Here is a 12447-nt window from a genome sequence, read left to right on the forward strand (position 1 = left end):
TTTCCGTCATACCGGTGTTATGTTCCTTGAGTTTGCGTTCCTTATGCAGTTGGGTGTTATGGGAACCCCTTGACAGTTCGCTTTGAATAAAAAACCTCCAGCAAGGCCCGAGCTTGGTTTTACCATTTTCCTACCTACCACCATATACCCCTTGGGTTCTACAGACTCAAGGGTCATGTTATTTTAAACCACCCCGGGCTAGTGCTCCTCTAAGTGTTGGTCCGAACCGAGCTGCCTGCGGGGCCACCTCGGGGAAACTAGAGGTTTGGTTTTACTCGTAGCCAGTCTCATCCAGTGTTGCCCTGAGAACGAGATACGTGCGACTCCTATCGGGATTTGTCGGCACATCGGGTGGCTTTGCTGGTCTTGTTTTACCATTGTCGAAATGTCTTGTAACCGAGATTCCGAGACTGATCGGGTCTTCCCGCTAGAAGGAATATCCTTCGTTGACCGTGAGAGCTTGTGATGGGCTAAGTTGGGACACCCCTGCAGGGTTTTGAACTTCCGAAAGTCATGCCCGCGGTTATGGGCAGATGGGAATTTGTAAATGTCCTGATGTAGAGAACTTGACACTTAACTTAATTAAAATGCATCAACCGTGTGTGTAGCCGTGATGGTCTCTTTCTGGCAGAGTCCGGGAAGTGAACACGGTTCTTGTGTTATGTTTGAACGTAAGTAGTTTCAGGATCACTTCTTGATCACTTCTAGTTCACGACCGTGCTTTGCTTCTCTTCTCGCTCTTATTTGCGTAAGTTAGCCACCATATATGCTAGTGCCTGCTGCAGCTCCACCTCACTACCTTTTCCTACCCATAAGCTTAAATAGTCCTGATCGCGAGGGTGTGAGATTGCTGAGTCCCCGTGACTCACACATTACTTCCAAAACCAGTTTGCAGGTGCCGATGATACCAGTGCAGGTGACGCAACCCAGCTCGAGTGGGAGCTCGATGAAGATCGTGTTTGTTGTGTTGTTTCGTTTCTAGTTGATCAGTAGTGGAGCCCAGTCGGGGCGATCGGGGATCTATGCATTAGGGGTTGTCTTTCTTTATTTGGTTCCGTAGTCGGACCTTGATTGTATTCTGGATGATGTTATGCTATATTTATGTATTGCGTGAAGTGGTGATTGTAAGCCAACTCTTTATCTCTTTCTTGTTCAGTACATGGGATGTGTAAAGATTACCCCTCTTGCGACATGACTACAATGCGGTTATGCCTCTAAGTCGTGCTCCGATACGTGGGAGATATAGCCGCATCATGGGTGTTACAAGTTGGTAATCAGAGCCTTCCCCGACTTAGGAGCCCCCTGCTTGATCGAATCGCTGGCGTTGTTGAGTCTAGAAAAATGTTTTGAGTCTTATAGGATTATATATATCGGAGAGTAGGATTCTTTTTACTCCTCAGTTCCTTCATCGCTCTGGTGAGGCCTCCTGACGTAGAGCTTTGACTCTTCTCTTCTCAAATTTCACTAAAAAAGTTTTTAGGATCACGCGGGTATCTTGGAATCGTTCTGATGGTTTTGTGACGAGAACATTGTTCTTGGTGCCTCCTGACATTTAGGGGTTGTGGCAGTGTCCTGGGGAGTTGAGCTCTGAGGTGTTGTCGTCACAATTTTACCGTTGCAGTTCTGGAATACCTGAGTTTCGCCGACATCAAAAATCTCTTTTATGCAGTTGTTGGTGAGATAACCTCGACGCCACCCAGTACTGGGGCGGTAGTTCGGGAGTATTGCCATAACTCGTATAACGGATGCTTTTCGAAGGTTGAGGTAAATGATTTCCGAAGGTTTCTTGGTTATGTGTTGAAGGATGGATACAGCTGGATGTAGGATTTGCTAGTTTTGGGTGAGATATTATGCTTCCCCTGTATCCCCAACACCTGATTGCATAACCCGAAAGTTTCGGGAGTTTATAAGTGGGAATTCAAGTAGCTCCTAGGATATCTTTCCGACAGATGTATGATATGAAATTGGGGTTTGACGTCTAGTGGTCCGCCTATCCACGGTTGGTTTTACAGTGGTCTCGTTGTGTCTTAAAGAGTCCTTGGCTATGCTGACTCGGGGACACTTCTTATGTCATGTGCACTGCCTTGTACATGATGGTGCTGTATGATCGAGCCCGTGTGGGCCCCACCACGAAAACTTCGGACGAAATCTCTATCATATGTTTGTTCCGGCTTATTTTGCAAGCCAATCCTTTGTTTTTGTTTTGAGTTGTGGTATTCGAGTTGCTTCAATGTCAAGTGTTGATTCCATACCTTTCCTAAGTGCTGTTCTCACACTCCTATGTGAATACTAATCCTTCTTGATCATCGAGGTTGTCATGCCAATTCTTTTCAACCGACGTGCTTCTCTTCAAATGCATGCGATCATTTTCAACATCCACAAGATCACCTCTCGGTTTTCCCAACGTTGTTCGTTTCATCTGTCCTCAAGTTGCCTTTGTTTTTCCCGCCCACCCACCCTTTTTCTTCGAGGACTTCGATTTCTTAATCAAGTATCCATCTTATTGATGTGAAGTCTCTCCATTCTTCCCGTCAATGTTCTTACCCGGTGGTTCTCATGAAGATGTTCCACTAGTTCATCATTTTTCATTCTCTTTCTTCTCCGGTGGATTCAAGTCAAGCTTTGTCGAGCATATTCCTTTCCTTGATTCAAATGCTTTCTCATGTTGGTGCACCTCTTAATCATTAACTTCTTGTTATTCATTTGTTCCGGAGTGCTGAAGATATCTCGAAGATTCATGTTTTCCACTCCGCATTCGTTCATGCTTCAAGCCATTTAACTCAACCGGTGCATTCTCTCTTTTAAATAGTTCAATGGTGTATCTTTTGAGTGGGCCCTAACCCACAGGTCTTTTTCCAGGATCTTACCCGACTCTTCTTATTTTCCTAGAGCTTCTCAAATTCTTTCTAAGTTTGACGTAAGAATGAGTTATCATCAGTCAAATGCCTTTTCTCCAAGATTCGGTCAAATTCTTTTCATCGTTGGTTCAACCTTTCCAGTTTCCATTCCGGAGTGCCTCAACAATTCTTGGTGGGGTTTCTCATCGTCATTCTCGGATTTTGAAGACCGAAGAAGAGTTTTCCTCCATATCATGCTCCATTCTCTTCAAGATTCATGGTGCTAGCTTGATGCCATCCTCTCATAATTGTTTTTGATTGTGAGAATTCTTTTCACCTATCCGGAGCAATTCAAGATTCTTTCAATTTGATTCCCCGAAGGCCACCATTTCGAGTTTATTCATACTCAGCTTTCAGCTTTTGTTCTCCAAATCTTACCAGTGCATCATTCAAGTATTCTCTTATCAGCTCGTGATCTCTTCGTTCTCATGTATCTAAATCCTCTCCAGCATCTTCATTCCTTTGCTAATTCTTCCTGGGGTTTCTTTATCTTTTCTTCGTCCATTTTCAATTCTTACGGTGGTTCTTCCCAGATTCTTCTTCCTTCGTTTATCATATCAATGCATTCATGCTTTCCAAATTCTACCGGTGGATCGTTGAAGACCTTCTCAAGGTGAGCTATATCTATCTTCATCCTTGCTACGAGAATAAGTAGTATGCCAAATCCGTTGCTTGTCATCAATTTAAATTGGTGAAGGATACGCATAATGGAATTCTTATTATTGTTTCATCCAAGTGATCTAATTTCCTGCTTTCTGGAGTGGTTCATCATATCACATTCTCGGTTCGAGATGCTTTATCTTTTCTTCTGGAGTTCCAAGTCTCCACTTTATCTCATCGCAAAGCTTCATCTAATCATTAAGGCTTCAATCTTATTCTTTTCATCCTTCTTTTCGTTTGATCATCCTTTTTTACCGGAGTTCTTCATGGAGGCTCTACATGTTGGTTCATCAAGGATTTAATTCCTTCTCGAAGTGTTCATCGAGATTCTTTTCAAACGAGCTCAAGCATTCTTCATCTTGCATTCCGAAGTGCAATTCTTTCTACCTTATCTTTTGAGGTGGTGTTATGTCATTCTTGATAATTTTCCTTCGTGTTTCATGATTCAAAAGTTATCAAGAATGTGATATTTTAAATCCATCAATCTCATCATTGGAGTTATCTTGGGTTATATTTCACCTAAAGCCTTCCCCAAGGATTGTTGCTATCATGGTGCTTATAAATGACCCAAGTTCTTCACTTATCCTCCCGGTGAAATATTTTTCTCGTCTCCTTGTTCATATCTATCCAATCTATTGTTTCCGTTAGTGGTAGAATTTCACCTCTTAATTTCGAGATGTTTTCCATAAGCCCTAACAAGATTACTCTTTTCGTTGTTGGTTTTCCAACAACTCCGTTCGAACCTTCTCCTAAAGATGTTTTTTCAAGCCCGTTTGAGGTAGAAGATGTTGTTTTCTCCTCCGTTCTTTTGATTCCATTCTTACAGTTGTGAGGACCATGTTCTTTTCGTGCTTATCCATTTAACCGGAGTGTCGTGACCTATTTTCAAGTATCCTCTCATCTTGCCAAATTCATGTTCAATTCCTTCCATTTGCAGTCGGAGTGGTGCCCAAATTATATCATTCTTTTCGTTCTCTATATTGTTTTAACCGGAGTGTTGTGTCTATCAATCCTCTTCTAACCGGACTCTCATCCAAGTGCTTTCATTTTGCCAAGTTCATATTATTGCCTTCAGTTTCCAACCGAGGTGTTGTCGTAATTGATCCTTATCGTTCCTTGTATATCTCGTTTCTACCGGAGTGCTTGAATGTACTTCTTCTCCATTGCAACCCTTTTCTTATGTCTTTCAACCTACAAGGTTCTAGTAATGGTCCTTGTTCCTATTTTCTAACGGAGTGTTTTCAACTTCGTTCATCTTCGTTGCATTCCTTCTTTCAATTTGTTCAACCTCTCAAGGTTCGTGGTTTCACTCGTTTTTCAAAGAAGCAACTTAGTTTTACCTCCTCTCTTCCTCTTCCGTTTTCCCTCCGGTGCCATTCTAGATCTCGGGACGAGATCCTCTCGTAGTGGTGGAGTGTCGTAACGCCCCGAGACCGTTGCGCCAGGTGTCTTCTAGTTATTCGCTGTTGTTGCCCTGTCATTTGTTTGCGTGTCATGCATTTCATATCATGTCATCATGTGCATCGCATTTGCATTCATGTTCGTCTCATGCATCCGAGCATTTTCCCCGTTGTCCGTTTTGGAACCCGTCGCTCCTATGTCCTCCGGCGCCTCCTTTTGCCTTTTTTCATGAGCTGGTGTTAAACTTTCTCGGAATGGACCGAGATTTGCCAAGTGGCCTTGGTTCACCACCGGTAGACCGCCTATCAAGTTTCGTGCCATTTGGAGTCTGTTTGATACTCCAACGATTAACCGAGGAAACGTAAAGACCTCGTGTGTGTTGCAGCCCAACACCTCTCCAAAGTGTCTCAACAACCCATCCAAACCCCCTCCATCCTCTCGGACGTTCGATCACGATCGCGTGGCCGAAAACCGCACCTCATTTGGACTCTCCTAGCTCCCTCTATGTATAAATAGGCCTCCCCCTCCGAAAATTCGCGGATGAAACCCTAGATCTTCCTCCTCCGCGCGCCGGACGTATCAAAACCACCGCCGGACATGTCCAGCCTCAACCTCACTCTGACCAATCGGGTCATGCCACATCAGCGTCTCCGCCGCTCGGACCTATCCCCCGCTGCCACGTCACCCCGCCGACCCTCCTCTCTCTCCTCCGCACCGCGCCGGCCACCCGGGGCCCAGATCCGGCCCGCCCCGGGGCCGAACCGGGCCGCGCCGGGCCCTCTCTCTACCGCCGCTCGCCCGCATGCGCCGCCCATCCCGCCGTGCGCCGCCTCGCCCGCCGTGCGCCGCCGCCGCCTCGTTCGCCGAGCACCACGCCCCGCCACCGCGCACCGCCAGCGCCACCACAGCGCGCCGCCCCGCTGTTGCACGCTAGCCACCACACTCCGTCGGGCCTCGATAGCTCGCCAGCGCCCCGTTCTCTTCCTCGCCAGAGTCGGCCGCACCTGTCGCCGGAGCTGCGCGCCGCCCTTGCCGGAGCTCCGTCCCGGCCGGATCTGGTTAGGTGGACCAGATCCACCCATCCCGCCAACCAAACGCCTCTCCATCCCTGGATCTCTCCATCCCGCACCGCTCCGTACCGATTCTCCGAGGTTGAATTTCTCTAAGTCCCCAGTTCTGCAATATTTTCATGCATACTTCATCATGTCATAACTCCGCATCCGTAGCTCCGTTTTGCATGCATGAGGTATCAAAATGTTCATCATGATGCGCTCTTCATTTCATTCGATTGTACCATGCTTGTTTGAGTCCATCTTGATGCCCTAATGACTATTGCAAGAGTGCTATAGAATGTTAGGTGTTGATTCTTATCATTTTATGAGCATTTATCATTTTTGCCATGATTATTGTGTGCTGCATATGGGCATGAGCTCTACATGTGTTTTGGGCTATGCCATGCCATCTTTACAGGGGTGTATGCCATGTATTTTTCTAATCAATTTGGTGACTAGCACAAGCATGCAAAGTAGCTCTCGTGATGTTGCTGATTTCAGGGACTTAGAATTCTACTAAGTCATTTCCCTGATGTTACTTTTATGCCTTGTATTCATGTTGCTACAGAGTGATCCATGCCTCATTTGGGCATGTTCAATAAGGATGATTTTGACATATGGTTATGCTCTATCCATCCATGTACTTGTTTGCAATTATGGAGTACCCTATCATGACTCAATCTTGCTCTACTTTTACTATAAAATGTTCCTGGCAGATTGTTTACGTGTTAATCAATTTTGCCAAGGTTGTTGTAGTTGATCCATGCATGCTATGAGATGGTTCTTGCCATGGTTAGCTTCTTGAACATGTCTTCTAGCTGGGAGTATGCTTAGTTTGTCATGCAATGCCTTGTGTTGAGTGCATCGAGCTCGCAAACATTTCTTCGTAACTCTGTTCATGCCATGCCCTGTTTTTCTGCTAAGTCTGAATCTCGTAACGAAACTTGCTATGTTTACATGGTTGCCACTGATCCTTTTTGGCTTATGGTCAATAAGGGACTTTTGTTATATTCTTTGAGTAGATTCATGCCATGCCTTGTATTGCTATGTTCTGTTCCTGTAGCATGTTGTTATCTTGCTCTAAACATTGCTTCCTGATGTTAATTCCTGACATGTTATTTTCACTAAGTCTGTGATGCTGTTATCTTTTGCACTTTTGCCATGCTTGTTTGAACCTGCTCTTGTGTGATTTAGCCGTAGCTCAGTGTTCATATTTTGTCAAGCATCTTGAGTAGCTCACTGCCATGTGCTTTATTGTTATGTTGGAGTCCAGTAGCTTAGTTTCTTGTTGCATTCTAGATGGCATCGTGCTGTTAATCGCAGAATCGTGCCATTATTGTTTTGCTTGCCATTTGCAAACCGTGCATCCGATTCCGGGGATCTTTATATCGATTTCGACCGAAATCAACTCATCTTTCCAGCGACGCACTTGGTTTTCCAAGTTGAGGCCTGGTTCAATCTTTTCCTTCCGGAGCACGCATACGCATTGCATATCACATCCTGCATATCATGCCATGTTTTGCATCATGTTGCTTGCGCATTGCACCGTGGTTGATTGTGGTTCCCTTTGCTTGTGTTCTTGCCTTGGATAGAGCCGGGAGACGAGTTCGTGTTCGAGGAACCCGTTGAGTACGTTTACGAGGATCAAGCTTTCGTCAACTCTGAGTTCATTTCAGGCAAGATGACCATACCCTCGAAATCACTTCTATCTTTCCTTGCTAGTTGCTCGCTCTTTTGCTATGCCGCGATACCTACCACATGCTTTATCATGCCTCCCATATTGCCATGTCAAGCCTCTAACCCACCTTGTCCTAGCAAACCATTGTTTGGCTATGTTACCGCTTTGCTCAGCCCCTTTTATAGAGTTGCTAGTTGAAGGTGAAGGTTGGAGTTTGTTCCATGTTGGAACATGGTTATTGTTGGGATATCACAATATCTCTTATTTTATTAATGCATCTATATACTTGGTAAAGGGTTGAAGGCTCGACCTTATGCCTGGTGTTTTGTTCCACTCTTGCCGCCCTAGTTTCCGTCATACCGGTGTTACGTTCCTTGAGTTTGCGTTCCTTACGCGGTTGGGTGTTATGGGAACCCCTTGACAGTTCGCTTTGAATAAAACTCCTCTAGCAAGGCCCGACCTTCGTTTTACCATTTGCCTACCTACCACCATATACCTTCCCTTGGGTTCTGCAGACTCAAGGGTCATCTTATTTTAACCCCCCCCCCCCCCCCCGGGCCAGTGCTCCTCTTAGTGTTGGTCCAAACCGAGCTGCCTGCGGGGCCACCTCGAGGAAACTTGAGGTTTGGTTTTACTCGTAGATAGTCTCATCCGGTGTTGCCCTGAGAAGGAGATACGTGCGGCTCCTATCAGGATTTGTCAGCACATCGGGTGGCTTTGCTGGTCTTGTTTTACCATTCTCGAAATGTCTTGTAACCGGGATTTCGAGACTGATTGGGTCTTCCTGCTAGAAGGAATATCCTTCATTGACCGTGAGAGCTTGTGATGGGCTAAGTTGGAACACCCCTACAGGGTTTTGAACTTTCGAAAGTTGTGCCCGCGGTTATGGGCAAATGGGAATTTGTTGCAATGCCCACGATGCGGCTATATCTCCCACGTGTCGAAGCACGACTTAGAGGCATAACCGCATTGTAAGCAATGTCTCAAGTGAGGTAATCTTCACATAACCCATGTAATACATAAGGGAAGATTGCAATAAAACAAGGTCACTTTTCATATCAATGGTAACGAGCATACGGTGCACTTTCTAAAGAAACAATTCCAAGTGAATGGTATTAATGTTATTGAAAAATCTCCGACAATCACTATTGGAAGTTTTCAAATACCTCTACCTACTATCAAAAATAAATATGAAATGCTTATTGTGGGGGACATTGATATCCCCATTGAGGTAACTTAGTGATTTACAAAAGTTCTTCGGTTTCATGCTAATCGAAAGTGGTTGTTTAGTTGAGCCTAGGCTGGCGGAATTTGAGTCCTTTTATCGTACTTTAACAGTGGGAGATGAGAGAGGGGTGTCGGCCACCACTGCCACTAGCATACACTTTCCTGCAGTGCATTATTTTACTTTATTTATCGCTAAGTGTTTGCTTGCTAGAGAAAAGGTGGGTGCGCTCAGCGCATGAATACATGTCCAATGTATCTATAATTTTTTATTATTCCATGCTATTATATTATCCATCTAGGATGTTTTATATGCATTTATATTCTATTTTATATGATTTTTGGGACTAACCTATTAATCTAGAGCCCAGTGCCAGTTTTTGTTTTCTCCTTGTTTTTGAGTATCGCAGAAAAGGAAAACCAAACGGAGTCCAATTGACCTGAAACTTGGCGGAGCTTATTTTTGGACCAGAAGAAGGCCATGGAGTAAAAGAGTTGTGCCAGAAGAGTCTAGGGCTGACCACGAGGGTGGGGGGCGCGCCCACCCCCTGGGCGCACCTCCCTGCCTCGTGGATAGCCCGGAGACCCCCCTGACTTGTTCTCGATGCCAAAACCTCTTATATATATAGAAACTTCCAGAAAGAAACCTAGATCGGGAGTTCCGCCGCCAGAAGCCTCCGTAGTCACCGAAAACCAATCTAGACCCGTTATGGCACCCTGCCGGAGGGGGGAATCACTCTCCGGTGGCCATCTTCATCATCCCGGCGCACTCCATGACGAGGAGAGAGTAGTTCTCCCTCGGGGCTGAGGGTATGTACCAGTAGCTATGTGTTTGATCTCTCTCTCTCTCTCGTGTTCTTGAGTCGGCACGATCTTGATGTATCGTGAGCTTTACAATTATATTTGGATCTTATGATGTTTCTCCCCCTCTACTCTCTTGTGATGAATTGAGTTTTCCCTTTGAAGTTATCTTATCGGATTGAGTCTTTATGGATTTGAGAACACTTGATGTATGTCTTGCATGTGCTTATCTGTGGTGACAATGGGATATCATGTGATCCACTTGATGTATGTTTTGGTGATCAACTTGCAAGTTCCGTGACCTCGTGAACTTATGCATAGGGGTTGGCACACGTTTTCGTCTTGACTCTCCGGTAGAAACTTTGGGGCATTCTTTGAAGTTCTTTGTGTTGGTTGAATAGATGAATCTGAGATTGTGTGATGGATATCATATAATCATACCCACGAATACTTGAGGTGACATTGGAGTATCTAGGTGACATTAGGGTTTTGGTTGATTTGTGTCTTAAGGTGTTATTCTAGTATGAACTCTTGAATAGATCGATCAGAAAGAATAACTTTGAGGTGGTTTCGTACCCTACAATAATCTCTTCATTTGTTCTCCGCTATTAGTGACTTTGGAGTGACTCTTTGTTGCATGTTGAGGGATAGTTATATGATCCAATTATGCTATTATTGTTGAGAGAACTTGCACTAGTGAAAGTATGAACCCTAGGCCTTGTTTCCTAGCATTGCAATACCGTTTACGCTCACTTTTACCACTTGCTACCTTGCTGTTTTTATATTTTCAGATTACAAAAACCTATATCTACCACCCATATTGCACTTGTATCACCATCTCTTCGCCGAACTAGTGCACCTATACAATTTACCATTGTATTGGGTGTGTTGGGGACACAAGAGACTCTTTGTTATTTGGTTGCAGCATTGTTTGAGATAGTCCATCTTCATCCTATGCCTCCACGGATTGATAAACCTTAGGTCATCCACTTGAGGGAAATTTTGTACTGTCCTACAAACCTCTGCACTTGGAGGCCCAACAACGTCTACAAGAAGAAGGTTGTGTAGTAGACATCATGCACCAAACTTTGCTGTTTTACGTTGTGCACTAGAGGGCGACACCACTTATATCTTGGGAGCTATTGTGGCACGTCGCCTCCACATTAATTGGTCCAAGGGTAAAATACATGGTGGTATTTTCACTACTCGTTTGGCGGCTCACTTCGAGGTTGAGATACACCTTCATGATTACCCTCTGACCAAGGTTTACCTAGACTGTGTGGCCATGGATCACCACCATTTTACTGATATCGAATCCCCTAACATCCCTATTCCATATAACCTGGTTTTCAGCGTCATCACTCATGATATTATTCCATTTCCTGCTCCTCCTTTATTTGATCCTGTTGCCAGGGGCGAATATAGGATTATGCCTGCGGACATCATCGCTTATGGGAATGATCAGGCTATTGCAAAGGAGGAGGAAGAGCCTCAACAGTGGGACCAATGGATGCCCGCTCCTCAGTACCCCAACTACTATCTGGGCTTCTGATCGACTACCAAGCTAGGCCAAAAGCCTAAGCTTGGGGGAGTACGTGTTTCCCACTGACATTACACTCATGTTCACTTATTTAATCTGTCGGTGTTCGCACTTTTTCATTGTATCATCCATGTTTAGATTTATTTTTCTTGCTTTCTTCTTATGTGTTTGAAAAACTTTAGAAAAACCAAAAAAATTAGTTGTAGTTAGTTTACTTTCTATGCATGATTAGTTGTAACATTAAAAAGAAACCCAAAAAGATTTCCTTGTTCTTCTTTTGCTTGTTGGGAGCTTTCCCATGTAAATAGTTTTTCTTCTTTTTGCCTGTTGAAAGTGCAACTATCCCTGGGTGGTTTTGGTAATTCCTAACGACCTATAGCTCATTGAACTAACGCTATTTCAAGATGATCATTTCAGAAAGTTCAATGATTGGCATGGCATGGATTAGGAATGTGGACCCCTCAAAATGCTACAGACACATATTGGCTCAAGCTCAAGACTCTACATTTTCATTTTAGTGATCCAAGATCACATTGAGTCTATAGGAAAAGCCAATACTATTAAAAGGGGATGAGGTGTTGCTTAATGGCTTGCTTGCTCAAAATGCTTAGTGATATGCTCTAAAAGCCCTCAACCACTTTCTCATATCCACATATGTCCCAAACCAAAAGTCAAACTCGGCCCCACCGATTTGATCTATCTGGCACCACCAAGATCACTTGACATAGCCACTGCTAGAAACCCTAGTCACTTCGATCTCACCAATAGGGATCTCGGTCTCACTGAGATGGGATTGCAAACTCTCTGTTTCCCTTCGTAACATTTCGGTCCAACCGAGATGAGCGATCGGTCCCACTGAGTTTGCAATGCAAACTCTCTGTTTCCCTTTTGTAACATTTCGGTCTCACCAAAATGAGCGAATCGGTCCCACCGAGTTTGCCTGACCAACTCTCTGTTTGCCTATTATAGAAATCAATCCTACCGAGTTTATGTGATTGGTCTCACCGATATTACGTTATGACCTACCCTAATGAACTCGGTCCCACCAAGTTGACATGTCGATCCAACCGAAAATCCTGGCGTTCACATTTTGGACTAAATCGGTCTGCCCAAGTTTCATGATTCGGTCCCACCGAGTTTGGTAAATTGTGTGTAATGGTTAGATTTTGTGTGGAGGCTATTTATACCCCTCCA

The sequence above is a fragment of the Triticum urartu genome, chromosome 1A (genome assembly GCF_056163025.1).
Source record: "Triticum urartu cultivar PI428250 chromosome 1A, HENAU_Tu73, whole genome shotgun sequence".
Lineage (NCBI taxonomy): Eukaryota > Viridiplantae > Streptophyta > Magnoliopsida > Poales > Poaceae > Triticum > Triticum urartu.